The sequence below is a fragment of the Melanerpes formicivorus genome, unplaced genomic scaffold, assembly GCF_026170545.1.
Source record: "Melanerpes formicivorus ecotype bairdi unplaced genomic scaffold, bMelFor1.0.p_v2 SCAF_1, whole genome shotgun sequence".
Taxonomy (NCBI): domain Eukaryota; kingdom Metazoa; phylum Chordata; class Aves; order Piciformes; family Picidae; genus Melanerpes; species Melanerpes formicivorus.
The window spans coordinates 1464212-1481649 of NW_027142353.1; the positions used below are offsets into that span (position 1 = coordinate 1464212).

The window sequence follows — 17438 nt, forward strand, 5'->3', positions numbered from 1 at the left end:
CAGCACCTGGCACTTGGACTTGTTGAATGCTATCCCATTGGACTCCGCCCATCTGTCCAGTCGGTCGAGGTCCCTCTGCAAACCAAGACTTGACTGTTATGATTTTAAAATTAAATCTCTTCTATACCCAGAAGAAACAGTCACACTGTAGTAAAATGAAACAAGTAATTCTGTGTGCACCAGAACTTGTGAGGCTTAATTTCCTACGCATGTCTCTTCTTAGGGTTGAATGAGAGCAAGATTCTGTTCCATCCTCAGAGATACAAGCTATCCTTTCACAAAGTACTTTGGCAGTGTATAGGTTGCCACATTCAAATGACACTGCTTTAAAAAATTTTGTAGGACAATTATTTTAGATGCTTATCCTAATACATCTTTTTTGGGTTTTGGTGTTTTGTGTGTTTTCTTTTTTGGTGTTGTTTGTTTGTTTGCCTGTTTGTTTTTTCTGATGTGATAATCAGAAAAAGCTGGAATGTAAGTACAACAGTAATTTATACCAAGATGATATAAATTCTGATCTGAAGGCAAATCCAACACACAAATGTTCAGGGATTGAAGTATGACACTTATATACTGTTATTTCATAACCTGATTTTGCCACTTCAGTTCTGTGGTACAATTACAGCATATTAACAGTAGTACTGCCTGAGTACCAGGAACCACAGATCATCCAAATACTTCAGTGTTGGATGCATTGGCATTTGCGTAACCATTTGAAAGAATCTTTGGACTGGTCAATGAATTTTTGCTTTCACTTGTTCAACTAAATCAAGTATTTTCATTACAAATATAGAGGACTCACATTGTGCAGCATATGCCTCATCTTGTTTGTTCAGTTAAGTTATTCAACTGTTGAGTCCATTAGGCTAGCTAGATGACTACTGGACTAGATGTCTCTCTTTTTTTTTTAATGACTAAAATTAAATTGGACAAAGTCCTGCCATTAAACAAATGCCTGTCTGTAAAAACAAGGATAGAACAGTTTCATCAATGCTGAGTGCCCGCTGTTTTAGCAAACAAAATTTGGCAAACTTGTTAAAATGTTTTGGATCTGACAAACACACAAATATAACACTGACTAAAGTTATGTTAGTCTGAAGAGGGTTATTAAAAATTTAGTTCTCTTCCTCTTGCTTGTATGCATTTTCTCTTAAATTTTCTAAGTGTAACACCTAAGAATTGTTCTTCTAGTCTCAGATATTAATTTCTAATGCAATGCAGAGATTAAAAAAGAAATGCCATTTTAAAAGGTCATACAGCTGGGACAATGCACAGCATGTGATAAAAAGCTTAGAAGAGGAACACTGCTTTTTTTGCCCCAATTTAGCTCTTAACAAAAATAGTTTGGGTTTTTTTCCCATATACTATGGCTCATTCCCCTTTGTCACTACATCATTATATGTTTTACCAGCAGTAATGTAAAATAAGGTTGAAGTATTATGTTGATAGTAAGCTATAAACCTTAATATAAGACTAATTCAGTGTATTTTTTTGAAAAGGCAAGGAAAACTCTGAAGTTTACCTATCTAGAACTGATTGTTATGTAAATTCTTGGTAGTTTCCAATGACATACCAAGTATGTTTAAATGCAGGAGACTAAACAACAATAATTACTAAAGTGAGACAACTAAACACAGAGAAAAACTTACACCAACCAGCCAAAGTATACATATTAAAAACCTTCATGCAGAGGCTGATTTCCCCAAACAGGACCTGTGATCTCAGAAATTATTTTCTTCTTGAAGACAGAAAAGAAAATATATTTTCTTCTTGAAGTCAGCTTGTAACCATCTCTTCAACCATTTGATGGGATTTTGTAGTTAGTAGTTTTTCAAGGGCATGACAATGCAGTCAGAACCTTATTTCAGAATTAAAAAAATGCATAAATATATTAGTTTTCAAAAAATAGTAAAATTAGTCCTAATCATCTCAATTCAATACATTGAATCATTTAGTATTAGTTTTTGTAACACTTTTCAGGCTTTTTAACTAAGTATGAACTTTGAAACAAAAATACTTTTTAAAATGACCCTGTAGATTTTTGCTCATATGCCATACAGGATGTATCTGTAATTTTTTAAATCTCCATTACCATTAGTTTAAAATAAATCTATCATGTAGTGGAATCACTCCTTCCCACTGGTTTTTCATGTGGTTTTTTAGTGGCATGCTGTTTTGGTTTGGTTTTGGGTTTTTTTGTTTGTTTTGCCTTCTTTTTCCCCCCCATAAAATGGTATTTTCTTACAAAAATGTTTTCATGGAAAAGTCACACTTACCTCTGCCTTTGTGTACAAAAAGAAACATCAAATCTTACTCTATGAACTGAATTAGAATAGAATGACCACATTGTATACACAGACATTTACTTCGTCCCTCACTTTTAACACATTTCAGTGTACATTACACCTCTAACAAGCCTAAAAGGAACTTATGTATGAAGGACTCATTTAGAAAGCATTCTTGTTAATCCTAGAATCAGAGTGGTATGGGTTGGAAAGGACCTCTAGAGGTCCCCTAGTCGAAACCCCCTGCCAGAGCAGGTATGCTTAGGTCAGGTTGCACAGGAACACACAGGTTTTGAAAGTCTCCAGAGAAGGAGACTCCATACCTCTCTGGCCAGGCTGATCCAGTGCTATGGCACCTGCCAAAGGAAGAATTTTCTCCTTAAGTTCAACTGAAATCTCCTGTGTTCTAGCTTGTACCCACTGCCCCTTGTTTTATCACCGGCCACCACTGACAAGAGCCCAGCCTCATCCTGATAACCTCTATTACCCTTTAGATTTTTATATGCATTTATAAGATCCCCTCTCAGCTTTCTCTTCCAGGCTAAACGGCCCCAGTTGTCTCAGCCTCTCCTCACAAGAAGACATGGGCTCAGAACTGGACACAATACTCCAGGTGCAACCTCACCAGGGAAGAGTAGAGGGGGAGGAGAATCTCCTTCAACCTGCTGGCCACACTTCTTAATGTACCCCAGAATACCATTGTTTGAGGGCACACTGGTGGGTTATAGTTAGCTTCTTGCCCACTAGGACTTCCAAGTCCTTCTCCATAGAGCTTCTTTCCAGCAGGTCAACCCCTAAACTGTCCGAATGCATAAGGTTATTCTCTCCCAGGTGCATGACTCTACATTTGCCCTTATTGAAATCAGGTAATATTATGCACATTAGTATGAGAAGTATTTTCAAAGATCAAGCACATCAGCACTGAAAAGTTTTATAATTTGTTATAGAATGAACCATAACATTTCAATTGACAGGAAGTATGTTTTTTAATATAATAATAGATGAGTGGTCAAAGTAAAAATATTTCCAAGTATTTGTAAAAGATTGTCAAGAATAAAATTACTGGAGCTCTCAAAGAGCTATTTCTAAAGCTCTTCAGATTTCTGGTATGCTGCTTTTTGGTTTTCCAATTCCAAATCCTAATAATGTTTTGAAAATTCTACAGTGCACGGCAGAATTTTCCCAAACTTCAACTCTGTCTGGAAGTTTAATAAATAAGATTAATGTTATGGAGAAATTTAATGAGTCATCTCACAAAAATGCACCTATTCTCACAATATTTTCTGAAAACCTGCATAGCAAAGACAAGGCACACTATCATTTACAGAAAGAGTCATTAAGATTTTTTTTTTGGGGGGGCAAGACCAATTATCATTGCATTAGATCAGCTTTATATCAAGTCTTGCTACTGTGAAACCTTTCTACTGCACATGACATGAGGTTTGTGTTTGTTCAGTTCAAATTTTAACTTATGTTCTTAGAAAGTGTTCTGTTCCTGTAGAGTAAAACATCTGCAGAAGTGGAAAAGGAGTAGTTACATTCACTGCTTACTCTGAATGGATGCTGGAATTCAGTATTGTCTGTTATGGTAACAGTAAGGAATCTCAGAGAAACTAAGTTTCCCCTGCATGCAATGGGGAAACGCATTTTTCTGAACTACAGTGTCCTCCAGTGTAGTATTTAAATCAAGAAATAAAGGCAGTATCATTATTTCTCTATTTTCCAGGAAGAATGAAGAAATATGAAAGGAAATACAAAGCACTGAGGAAACTGGGACACATACACTTAGCATTTCAATATGCTCCAATGTGCAGAAGTGTAAGTTTTAGCACAGTGTTGTGGCCCTGACAGCAGTTTGGGACATATAATCAAAACATGACATTTGACTAGAGAGACAATAGTACTTCAGCAATTAGCACTGTTCCTGGTTTCCCAGCTTGTCTATCTGTATTTATATACACAGAAACGTACAGCAGTATGCATGCTTAAATATGCAGATTCTTCAACTTTTAACACAAAAGGAGATGTATTGACCTTCTTTTGTTTAAGCCATAATCATAGTTTCTTCAAAAATTCCAACAAACAACACTATCTGCATAATACTAGTCAAGCACCTATCATCTGGTTGTAACAGAATGCACAAACCATCTGTTGGGTAGGTTGGAGTATTTCTTGTTGTTTTGTTGGGTTTTCTTCAACTGCCGTTTCAATGTGCTAACATAAAAAGCCAAACAAAAATCTTGAAGTGTATTTGAGCTTTTCCTACAGCACAGTAATGATGGGTGGCTCTGTTTAGACTACACAAACAGGCAAGAGAGAAAAACAAGCTCCTAAAGAGGGAAGTTATTTAACTCCACCTTGCAAAATAACATATGCCTAGGTACACCTCTGTTGTAATATAACAATTAGCCTGCAGAAAAAAAAATAGGGGGGGGGAGAGAGAAAGCCAAAAACAGAGAGTTCTTTCCAAGACTCATTCTTGAGATTAATCTTACTATTTTTTAGTTTATCATGAACATTTTCACCGATCTTTTCAAAACGGTTTTATGTTCTTGTGTCATGCACAGGGGAATTAATTTCAATACTAGACAAAAGATGCAAGAAACATTTCTATCAGTTCTTAATCACTGAAATTTGGAAAGAAACCTTGCAATCAATTTGTCCTTCAAAAGGAAGCCTCTTAGAAAAGTGTTCGTAAGACAAGGGAAATTCCTTCCTTTCTTAATTACTCTCTGCCTTGTTTTTTTTCTCTTTTTTTTTTTTTTTTTCTACATAATTCCCTATCACCACTATAAAGGAAACAGGACACTTCAGACAGCGATCTCCTTGATTAGACAACCATGTTTGACTGTAAGTTACACTCTTAATGCAATGTAGTCTCTTATTATGAGAGGATTAAGAGCCTAGCACATAAAAAGATCTTGTTTCAACTCTGAGCTTTAGTGTTGATTGAAGTCTGTCCTGAAAACAGCATCACCTGTAGAAAAATCAGCATAACAGCTTAGATAGTAGAGAAATAATTGGTACTAGAGAACTTTTAGTGCTAACAGGAAACTATACAAAACTACTTTTGTAAAGTCTTTATTTTGTAGACAAATCACTATTTGTTCCTGGAAAATTAATAGAATAGAATAGAATAGAATAGAATAGAATAGAATAGAATAGAATAGAATAGAATAGAATAGAATAGAATAGAATAGAATAGAATAGAATAGAATAGAATAGAATCAACAAGGTTGGAAAAGACTTCAAAGATCATCAAGTCCAACCTGTCACCCAAGACCTCATGACTACTAGACCATGGCACCAAGTGCCACATCCAATCCCCAATAGAATAGAATAGAATAGAATAGAGTAGAATAGAATAGAATAGAATAGAATAGAATAGAATAGAATAGAATAGAATAGACCATGTTGGAAAAGACCTTCAAAATAAAAAACAGAAATCTTTCCACAACCTTTTTAAGATGATCTTATGAGAAAGATAACATTGAATGGGCTCACTGGGGAGACATCAATGAAGACTCTGGACAAAAAGGAACACACTAAACTTCATGTAATTAAATTTTAGAATTTGAGGCATCAAACACAGAAGTTTTGGTGATACACTTCAATTTCATTCCTAATACTGTAGATTAATTCATTTTATTGCATTTATTTGAGGAAGATACAGGGTCTCACCTTTAAGGACTCAAACTCAAAGCAGCTAGCTTCACTTTATGATTCCATTACTTTTGCTTCAGTATTCCCATTTAGAAGAACAGATAATAGTACTGGCATTTACTTCCAATTAGTATAATTTCTTTGAAGCATTTTAAGATATGAGTACATGTGTATGTCAAATGTCCAATGTGATAGGAACTGATGCTGGTGATGCATATGAATGAGATCTGGCACACCACAGTACTCCAGTGGAAGAGCAAATCAAATGAGGAAGCCACAAAATGCAAAGAAAGGATGTACTTAAGTTATAAAATATATATTCAAATAAAGTAAAAATGGAATAGTAATAAAAACTTTTCATGCCCATATGAAAAGTTTCTTTTTGTCAGCAGCTGTAGCCAATCTCTTCATAGAAAGGCACCGACTCTGTTTAATGCACTTTCTTAAAGGCAAAAGGGCTGCCATGCATAAATACATTGTGACTGGCAGACACCTGTTAAACCTACTCTTCTAATCCTGGACATCCAATAATCCACATCACTCCCAGGGAATCTGTTCCTGTGCATCAATATCTGTAGAATCAGTTTATTACTGATTATCTCATGCCTTGTGTGAAATAAATCTTTGAAGTCTCTTCCACCATTATTTTCATAGCACGAGTAGCTTAATATTGTTATCAAATCTTTAAAAACATGAAATAATTTCTTATAGCTTTTTGTTTGTTTGTTTTCAGTACATGTTTTCTAAAATTCTGGTGAATTTTCAATCAATTTCTCCAAGCAATCCGTACACTTCTTGTGCCCTGGACAATATATTAAAGCTGAGGCACAGCCAAAACTGATCAGAGAAACAAATTAATGCTGCTTTGCAGTCTATATATCTGCTTATAAATATTAGCAGCAGTATGGTATTGTTTACTCATATTTACTTGCTGTTTACCAACTGAAAAACTTCTGCAGAACTGCTATCTAGACATCTGATCCCACTGGGTATCTCTGCTCATTATTTTTGTGACAGGACGGCAAGTTGAACTATTCCATATTCATTTTTTTACAGGATGTCTCTGATTTTCAAGATTATTTTGCATTCTAATTCTCTCCTCTAACATACTGGTGAATCCTCCAAGGTTCTTTTCATTATTTTTATGAAGCTGTCATGATTTAACCCCATCTGGCAACTGTAACACCACACAGACACCTGCTCACTCCCCACCAGTGGAATGGGGGAGAGAACTGAAGACCTAAAGTGCGAAAACCTGTGGGCTGAGATAAAGACCGTTTAGGAGGTATAGCAAAAGTTGCATATGCAAGCAAAGCAAAACAATTCCTACACTACAACCTATCAGCAGGCAGGTGTTCAGCCATGTCCAGGAAAGCAGGGCTCCATCACATAGCAGTGGTGGGGTTAGAAGCAGAAGAGGCCTTAGCTCTGTGTAAGCACTGCTCAACAACAACTAAAACATCCCAGAATTATCAATGCTGATTCCAGCACAAATACAAAACATTGCCTCATATGAGCTACTATGCACTGAAGCATAAGCTTTATTTCATTGTCATTAGTGGCAACAATGAAAGTACTGATCCCAAGAGAAATGTGACAAATTTCAACCAATACAACTATTGTGCTTAATTCACATGTGAACAAGGCTTTCCTCTTACACTCTTTCATAGCAGCTTTCATAAACTCCATTTCCACACCAGACAAACAGTACACAGAAGCCACTTTCATCTAAAATTCAGTCCTCTCAAAGACTATTATATTTTCAAACAAAAGTCATTAATCTTCTAAATTAAAATAACAGGAATAGAGATATGCCAAACTCCGTTTAGGAGGACTAATTATAATCAACAATACCATCACCAACATATTTGATTAACAAGCAATTATTTATTGAAGCTTTTTCTATTTTAATAAAATCTTCTGAAACATGGTAGTTTGAAGTCCTTGTCTCTGTCTATAGAAGACCAAAAAGAATTAAAAATATTGTTCACACTAACTGAAAATGTTAAGAGTTGCTTATTCCACATTCTTTACTTCTTTCACCCCTTCTTTCTCCTCTCTCCTTCCTTATTTTGAATTGAATGTATTTCAAAGTTGTGATTACCAGTGCTACTTTGGAATATTTTTTGGGGGGAGTATTTCTGTTTTGAATTTCAGGTAAGTGATATAAATTGTACATTATCATTGTGGATAAGAGCAAAAATTAAGACTACACTGGCCAAAAACATCAGCTTGCATAAATACAGCCACAAGGCATTACATACAGAAAGTGTACATTTAGCACACATTAAATTCCATACATTTAATGTGAAAAATACAATTGGTATGAACTCCTGTATATTATTGTCTTGAGAATGATGTAAAAACAGCTTCCATTTAGACACAAGGCTGGAATACATGTCTTCTGATTTCTCTAAGTTGCCCCTAGGACTTAGAATAAATCTTTTACTTCAAATGCTCCAAATGCATCAACCCCTCTGAGTCAAAAAAAGAAAAAGCCTGGATATGAGCTATGCCTCGGTAAGTGAAAGGATGGATTCTGGATCCTAATGGCTGGAAAAAGCATACATGACACAGCTGAAATGCGGCAGGGAGATGGGAAGGAAAAGACTGGAGAGCGAAGAAATAGGAGGCAAGATTAGAAATGAAGTTTGGGAAAACCAGGCTCCACAAAACAGTGACCTGTGATGCTCTGAATATGTATTTTTATGGCCATGTAACTGTAAAACTAGTTTAAACTTACAGCAATTCTCAGCATTGCCAGTACAAATACTGATGACTTAAGACAGAAATAGGAAATATGCAATTAGTCATGTGCATTACAGACAATGCAGTATTTCTCGTAGTTGATGAAGTAAATTAAAACCACAGGAAAAAACAGCCTGATATAAACTGGAAGTATGTATTGAAACTTCCAGATAAACCCCAGCAAGAGTTTTGGGGAAACTTACATTCTTTTGTTTATTCTGCTGCTAAACGCTTTCATTTCTATATTACAAAATATATTACAAAATATTTCCTAGGTCTAAGTGATAATAACATTTTAATCTGTACTTACAGTTAAAATTAACATTTGAGAAAAAAAATTAAAAGATAGAAAAGATTAAAGGAAAAACATCTAAACAGAATCTTAACCATCAGTGCTACAAAAAAAAACCTCATAATGTTAAAATATTTTGGATCTTTATTTGGCTTAAATTATGGGCAAGCTATGTCTTCCTGAAACTAAAAAACAAAACAAAAACAAAACAAAAACCAGACAGTTCAGGCATTTTTGGTATAGTTTAGGTTTGGAGATTTGGGGGGATTTCTTTCACTATTTCTAAGGATGACCACACACAAGTTATTTAGTGACTTATCTTTCTCTGGGCACTGCAGCAATTTTCAACTTTTCACAGGACAGACTTCCTTTCAGAACCTTTTATTGGAACAGATCCAGCCATGTCCCTAGTGCAAATAAATTATTTTAGGTCATCAATCTTGTATTCTAAAAAAAATAAATAAATTAATAAATAAAATGTTCAAACACCAGGAAATTCTGACAAAACATCACAGCATAATATTTAAGGAGCAGTTTTCACCTAAAACGTGCAAGTTTGAGATATAAAAGGAAAGAGCAATCTCTTAAGCCGCTTGCAACAGAGTATAAAAAAAATATGTCACAAGGATAAGAAGTAGCTGTTAGAAAGCAATGATCACGTGTTAAGAATATGTTAACCTATATGTATCAGCACCATTCCTATGAATTTAGCACAGATTCCAACAATATGCTCTGGGTTTTTTTCTATGCACCCTATTTAGGCATGCCTCACTTCTCACAAAAATAGCATGAGATAGTCAACTAATTTATTAATAACTGTGTAGGAATCTACAGATCAAAAGTATGGGTATATCCACGGGAGTAACAAACTGACTGGCTCTGCCGGAGAGGTGAACGGGAGCAGGGGGTTGGGGTGCAGAGCACTTGGAAGTGCTGTGCCTGGGGGTGGTGGGAATGAAAGCTGAAGAATAAGGATAAATAATAATAGTATTAAAAGGGCTTCCCATCCACACAGCTATTTTTTTTTTTGGCAGCTGGGGGCTTTTGGGTGGTTCTACCCTTGCAGGGCTTTGCTCCTCGCCCGGATTTCCCAGGGAGGGCCTTGGGTTTGCTTCGTAGGTGAAGGTGATGCTCATGTGGTCTTCAGGGCAGGGTCACAGAGCACTGGAACAGGCTGCCCAGAGAGGTTGTGGAGGCTCCTGCTCTGGAGCCTTCCAAGCCCCATCTGGATGTGTTCCTGCGTGCTCTGTGCTGGGTTCTCTGCTCCTGCTGTGGCAGGGGGGTTGGACTGGATGACCTTCGGAGGTCCCTTCCAACCCCTAACCCCCTGTGAGCCTCTGATCCTTAACTCTCTTCAGGAGATGAAGATCATGGAATCAGAGAATGCTTTGGGCTTGGAAGGGGATGTTAAAGATCATTCCACCTCACCTGCTGTGGGCAGGGACACCAGGGAGGTGGTGGAGTCACCGTCCCTGGAGGCGTTCGAGAGGAGATTGGACGTGGCACTTGGTGCCATGGTCTAGTCATGAGGTCTGTGGTGACAGGTTGGACTCCATGATCCTCGAGGTCTCTTCCAACTTTAGTTATACTGTGATACTGTGATATGAATAAATATATACAATACATATACATAAACACTTCCTACATATTTAAGTATTATAGTTCAAAAAAACGCAGACTATAGATTCAGAGGCCTGTGTGCATACACAGACCTATCTATGTCCACAGTATTATTATTGCAAAACTGCTTTCTTTGGTTTTATTAGGGGGGAGGGGTAGCAAAAGATATTTAAACTCATCACTATTTCTGGAGGCCTACCTGTAAAGATTCAGGATCAATTCAATTTCCAGAAATAACTGGTTTTCTCCATATGTGCTTTTGCTTTTACCATGGTCAACAGCATTTCCCTTTTCTAATGACATCTGATGTCACCCTTAAGATAACCATAGTTTCAAAAGTATTTTACTGATTTAGCCATTGCCTGTGCAGCTTTTATTTTTATTGTTGAGTCTTTTCTTAGTGTTGAATCTTTTGGAAACGTTCCAGAAAAACACTGCAAGCATTTTTGAAAATGGGTCTGCAGGGGGAAAAAAAGTAAGTTGTTTTAGCCAATGATTAAAGCACGTGGATAACAACAACAAAAGCAGCTGTCAAGTCCTGCTTTTTAGTGGGCCCATGCTTCAGAATAGCAGCCTTACTGGGATGAGAGATATGCTTTTGAGCAATGCCATGAAAATCTACCAAGATCTAATTAATTCTGTTGTGTAGACTTCAAATGATGTTCATTTACTCAAATTTAATTGAACATTAAACATTTAAATTGAACATTTCAATCTGAACTAGCCACTTTAGACTACTGTTACACTCGATGTAAAGAAATAAGCATGTCAGCAAGACAATTCACCTTATTCTAAAGTCTGCATCTAAGAAAGAGAGAAGATCAATCCCTATCACCGACCGAATGAATTGCCAAAAATTAGGTGTCTTACTGACCCATTAAACATAGCAAATGGTACCATCTGTTGATGGTAGGACATCAGTTGGTGGTAGCTGATGCAGTAGGTCAGAGAAACAGTAAAACTGGCAGCTAGAGAGAAAACAGGGAATTCTGTTAGGATTACACTAGAACTGACAAAGGAGCTGGAGGAAATGTAAAGGATACTGAAATTCTTACGTGAGGAAACAGTGGCAGAGAAACATGAGAGGTCTGACAAGCTGCTAAAGGACCTAAGGGACAAATGAACTTGGTTTGTGAAAGTAACTAGGACAACATACAAGAAAGAATGGACAGTTCTGCATTAGCATATGCAACCTGGTGAGTAAACCAGTAAGGCAGATCATGAGAGAATCCAGTAAAATCAAGTAACACTGGATAAGGAATTGAAGACTTAAACACAACAGTCAGGAATAGTCTGAGACTACAGAAGGGATTAAAAAAACTAAGGGAAAATCCAGAAGAGGATGGAACAAAAGGAAGCAAGTCTGGGAAACTCAAGGGGGAAAAAGAGTGTATGGGTCCACGCTTCCCACTATGATCTCAAATCCAGCAGAAGACTCTGAAGACCTGCTATTCCTTCAGCTGTCATATTCCCCAATCCTTCTGTAGAGAGAGTACACAATCACTATTTTAATTATCAGCGATTCTATCAGTTCAAGTGACAGTAGGGTATACATTGAATTCTCAGGTTTTGGTCCGGTATCCAAGGAGTGACCAAAAGAAATGATAGCATGTGAAGTGACATGAATCAGAACTTTGGAGAAGGTCCATCTGTGGTCATGTTGTGTATAAACCCTGTTTCTTTTGTTTTGAAACTTTGAAGTATAAAAGCATAGAAGTTATAGAACCATTTTTTAAAGTTTCATAATCAAGTTGAAAAGGTGGCTCATGTTGAAAACAAGTGTATTATTCTCTTCTGATTCCACAAACTAAAAATGCAGTCATATTCCACCTCTAGTATTAAATTACATTCCTAACAGAGCAGTCCATAGTCAGTCATCAGATAGCCAAGTCATTAGAAAAGGGGCAGCTATAAATTTGACATCTATCACACCTAATTTTAGGATCTGGCTATCACAGTAGTATCCACCGTTCATATTTTGATATCTAAATACTACCAAGAGGGTAGCACCTCAGGAAGGCCACACTCACATTCAGTAGAGAAAATACTTAATAGGCGTGTGCGCTCACAGGATAGACTAAGACTTACAAAGATGTCGTGACTCCCTTCGTTCTGTATACTAAGGTTCCAAGGTCAAAGCTGTAAATAGGAAAGTCCATTTACTTCAAAACTAGAGCCCAGAATCTTCTTGAGGCTAGATACACAGACAACAATACAAGTATTTATGCTGCAAATGTGTATAACAATTTTATCTGTGTTTTATAAAATTATCAAAACATTTTCTCATCAAATTAGAAAGCTGCATTGAAGTTGCTGCTCATCTTGACAGGTTTGACAGTCAACCTTCTATAGCAGCATGCTAACCATGAGATTATATAACTTATTAAGACACAAGAAGGAAAACCTGAAAGTCTTGAAAAAGCATCAAAATGCCAGATTTGTGTGATAAGAAAGAGAAATACAAAATAAACATTTATTCAACAGTTTTGATTCTAGAGTTTAAAAATACATTTATATTCCTGATTCTACCCTGACACAAACAATTTAGAACAAAGACATGCAAACCAGATTGGCTCAATTAATGTTTGAATTACAAAATTATGCTCTCGCTTTTTAACCATTTGGATTCCCATCAGTACTTTACTTCCTATTGACACAGTCAATACAAGCAGTAGAAAATGCTCTTTGCGCATCTTTTCATGCAAAACAAGACACAAGTGTGAAACTGCTGTGTGAGGAGGGCACCGAGTCCTTTCACATCTTGCTTTACAGCAACAGTGCTAGAGTACCAAACCATGTGAGGACTTGTCATTGTCTTTCACAAGATGGATTTTCAAACACTTGTATGCTTTAGGAAAGACCTCTGCACTGTCAGCACTTGCTTTGTGTTTTAGGTATATCTTGTATATCCTTCTTGGAGCTCTCTCTTAAACAAAATGTTAATTGAATCCTGTGTCGCTCATCCCTCCTGCATACAGCCGGAGGAGTCTTGGACTTGTCTGTGGAATGGACTCATCATTTACAGTTGCAACTGAAGAAACAGAATTGGCAAAAGAAAAATACTATGTGCTAAGAAATCAGCAATTCAGCTTGTCTTTGTTTTTATCCTTCTCTCTGTTTTACCCCTCCATTTTAAAACTATTGTAAAGATAAACCCATTGATAGTTTGTGAGGTACATACTGAGTGTAGCGATGAACAGTGCTGAAGGCTCACAAGTAATTGCATCTTCATGGGATACAGACAGTGTGAAGCAAGCAAAGCATACTACCATTCACTGACAAAGAAAGAAAGAAAGAAAATACTGACTCTGTGCTTAAGTGAACAGCATACATGTTGGGGGTTGATTAATAAGTCATGTGAAAAAAGCTATCATGATCATGACAAAACTCCACTATACTTCTAAGAGCCTACAGCTATACAGAAAATCTTAGCACTGGTATTTTCCAAGTGTTGTGTGGTTGATTTATAAATTTTAATTGTAAATTCATTATATAGATTTTTTTTTTCTCTAACAGTTTCTTCTTATAAAATCAAGGTCTAAATAAATATGCTTAAATATCTACTGCTTTAACACCAGCAATTCACCATAAAACATTTTTTAGTAAAAACAGAATATGGAATGTAGAACAATTATGCCAGTAATTAATACTACGCATGAAGCCTAACCCTTCAGTCTTCGTAATGTCAATGGGACTATCCATATAACATTATTGTGTCTATGTATCTGTACCATTAACGTGACAGAATGGTCTTTAGAAGTATACAAAAAAGACATTAAAGTAGAATATACTTGTGTGAAAACTGAGTAAATACAAATCCAGAAGTAGCCAAAACCAGGAATTCTGCAGATGGGATCAACTAGAAAAGGTTACGAGTACAAAATTCATGTATCTAGCATAGGGAAGAAATGAGGAGGGGAAAAAATGCAAAACAAAACATTCAGACAAACACACCAAATGAACAACTTCTGGTGATGCAAGGATTCCAAGTAGAAGCCAAAAAGTGAAAAAAAGTCTACTTTTCACTTTCATGTACATATTAATAGAAGAAATAACAACAAAAAAGTCACTGTGTCAAACTGCTCTTTATGTGATGTTCTACCATTGGGTTCCTATCTAATATTGTTCATATAGTCTATATTAGAACATAATCAAAAGCTGAATTCTCGCCATTTTCACCAAAAAAAAAAAAAAAAAAAAAGAAAAAGTTTCTGAACAGTCCTAAATTATTAATTTCTAAATATGTACAACACAAAACACTAATGAGAGCCAGGAGTAAGACTAGATGATATCTGTAGGTCCCTTCCAACCCCTACGAATCTGTGACTGCACAACAATTTTACCCTTGTTGTACCAAACACCAAGGTGTATGCCAAAAGGCTTAAGTTTCACACAATCATCTGTTTAAGTATTTGACAATATCCATCATTCTGGACTGAAAAGTAGTTTAAGTATCTCTCCATGTTTAGCCTATATCTGAGGCTAAACTACAGCAGCTACTCTATAGATCAAGGATCCCTTGCAGCAGAGAAGGGAGATAGGGAAAAGGAGAGAAGACCCAGTTTGACATTAAAATGGATTTAATGAAATAGCCAAATTAATACCAATGTCAACACAAGATACATATAGTTAGCCCAGCAAAAGTGCAGCACACACTATGCAGGAAGGCAGCCCTCAAAGGCTGAAGGAGGAAGAGGAGGAAGATGAAGAAGAGCCAGAAACTCAAACAAGAGACTCTCCTCCTTTATACTGAGCATGATGCTCACAGTAATGGATACAATTGTGAGCCAACTCACACCAGCTCTCTTGGCTGATTCAGAACTGCTAATGGCCTGCAGCTCCTGGCTGGCCTGTGATTTCATCCCAGCAAAACCAGAGCAACATCCTGTAGTAATAATGAAGTACAGAAGTTGGTACGATTTATAGGAAGATTCATTTCTACAAAGAAGTGAGACACAATTTGTCAGGGTATTAGAAGATTTCTGGATCACAAGAGTTTTCAAGCACATCACTGCCAATTTGCCATCTCTTGCCATAGCATTCAAAATCCATATTGGTAAATGAAATGTTCTTAAATGAATTAAAAAAAAAGAGGAAGTAAAGCCTCAGACTCTAAAACTATCTCAAACCATTTTCATATCTCAACGTGTGGCATTTTTTGTTAATAATGGCATCTCCCTGTCTTCATTATTTCAAATCTGAACGAATTCAGGCATGTTCTTTCAAAAAAAAAGGAGGACCTAGTGATGACTCGATGTGTTCCTCCAGTAGCAATGAATGAAGAACATAGAATAAATAAATTATAAATAGCCAAGCACGGTAACAATAAATCAGATATATATTATCACCAAGTATGTATGTGATGAGGAAGTTCATTCTAACAAGTGAACTCTTACAGACAAATCAAGTGGTGCCAGTAAAATTCAGTAAGCTCTGTCAGTATACCAATCTCTACAGATTCTCAGACCAGTGACACATCTAATAAAAAACAATATAGAATGAGACTGCATTTGTGTCAGTTTTTAACTTCTTCTATTCAGTTCAGAAAGCCTGAAGATATTGTTATCTCTTTATAGAGCATCTCAGCAACACTTTGCATTGAGTCCTACGATAAACATCTTCGCTGTTCGGAGTAACTTTCAGTGCTCATAAAATCGTCAATATTACTTTTTCTTTAAAAATGTACCCTAAGTAATTCATCAACAATTCCACATTTTTTAAATTATGTAGCTCCTATGAAATGAACTAAGCTCACTAACAAAACAAAGAGTTTTAAGTACAGAACATATGCTTTAGAGCTCAATGAAAAAGCTCAACATACTCAAACACATCTAGAATCATAGAATCATTAAGGTCAGAAAGACTTCCAAGATTATTGAGTCTAACCATCAACCTTACACTGCCAAATCCAGCACAAGTTTATATACAGACATATTAATCCAAAGAAAGCTACAGTGTTCAATTTTATCTAGTATTTGATATCATATGCTTTAAATATGAAGAGCACAAATCATAGTATTTTCTGTTTAAGAACAGAATTATATATGTTTTTCTATAGACAATGGGATAAATTACAAGATAAATTATATTATTTTAACTGTGGGGAGATGAGGGGGCAGCAAAGTTAAACCAATGAAGCATTTTATCCTCAAGAGTATTTCTGAAAGCTCTGTGTTAGCTATGTTTTGCTCTTGTAATGATTTTAAATACTTTGGGGGCTGTGGGAAGGGAAAGGTGGGGATGAGGAAAAGCAATTCCCCATAACAGAAGTTTCATATGAAACACAAGTACCTGCATGTGTCTTGCTTGGTCTTACATCTTCTCAGGTGTTCCTCAATTGATTACTCATAAACCAAATTCCTATTTTACCCTGAGGTTGGCTGTGACACCATTTAGTCACCGAGTTCCAGGACAGCGGACGTTTTTACTTTTGAGCTTTCACTCGGTATCTCTACTGACTCAGAACAACATTCCCTCCCGCTAGCATTTTAATGAACTTCTGAGAAAGTTGGGTGGTGACGATGCCCTGCGCGAAGCGTCGGCTTTGAGAGGCAAGTCTGCCCGGGCAGCCCCACGGGCAGAGTTCAAGGCAGGGCCAGGATAGAATAGAAGCGGCGCAGGGGCACGAGCAACACAGCGGCAGAGACAACATAGGGGCAGCTTCCCCTGCCCGCAGCAACCTGGGGGCTAATCAGTCTCTAACGGGCCCCCCAGGCAGAAAGAAGACCCTCCGCCCCCAAACCCTGCCATTTCTGAGGGAAAAGCTCTTCTGCCCCCAAGACCCACGGTCCTCTCGCAACAACACATGCACATTTGCAGACCTGCACCCC

At 36.8% G+C, this 17438-nt stretch overlaps 1 protein-coding gene across 1 annotated transcript in view; it reads right to left on the minus strand.

Annotated features, from left to right (window-relative positions):
* KLHL1 (kelch like family member 1) overlaps positions 1-17438 on the minus strand; it is a 248207-nt gene that overhangs the window by 230138 nt on the left and 631 nt on the right. The gene's annotated exons all lie outside the window — the stretch shown is intronic.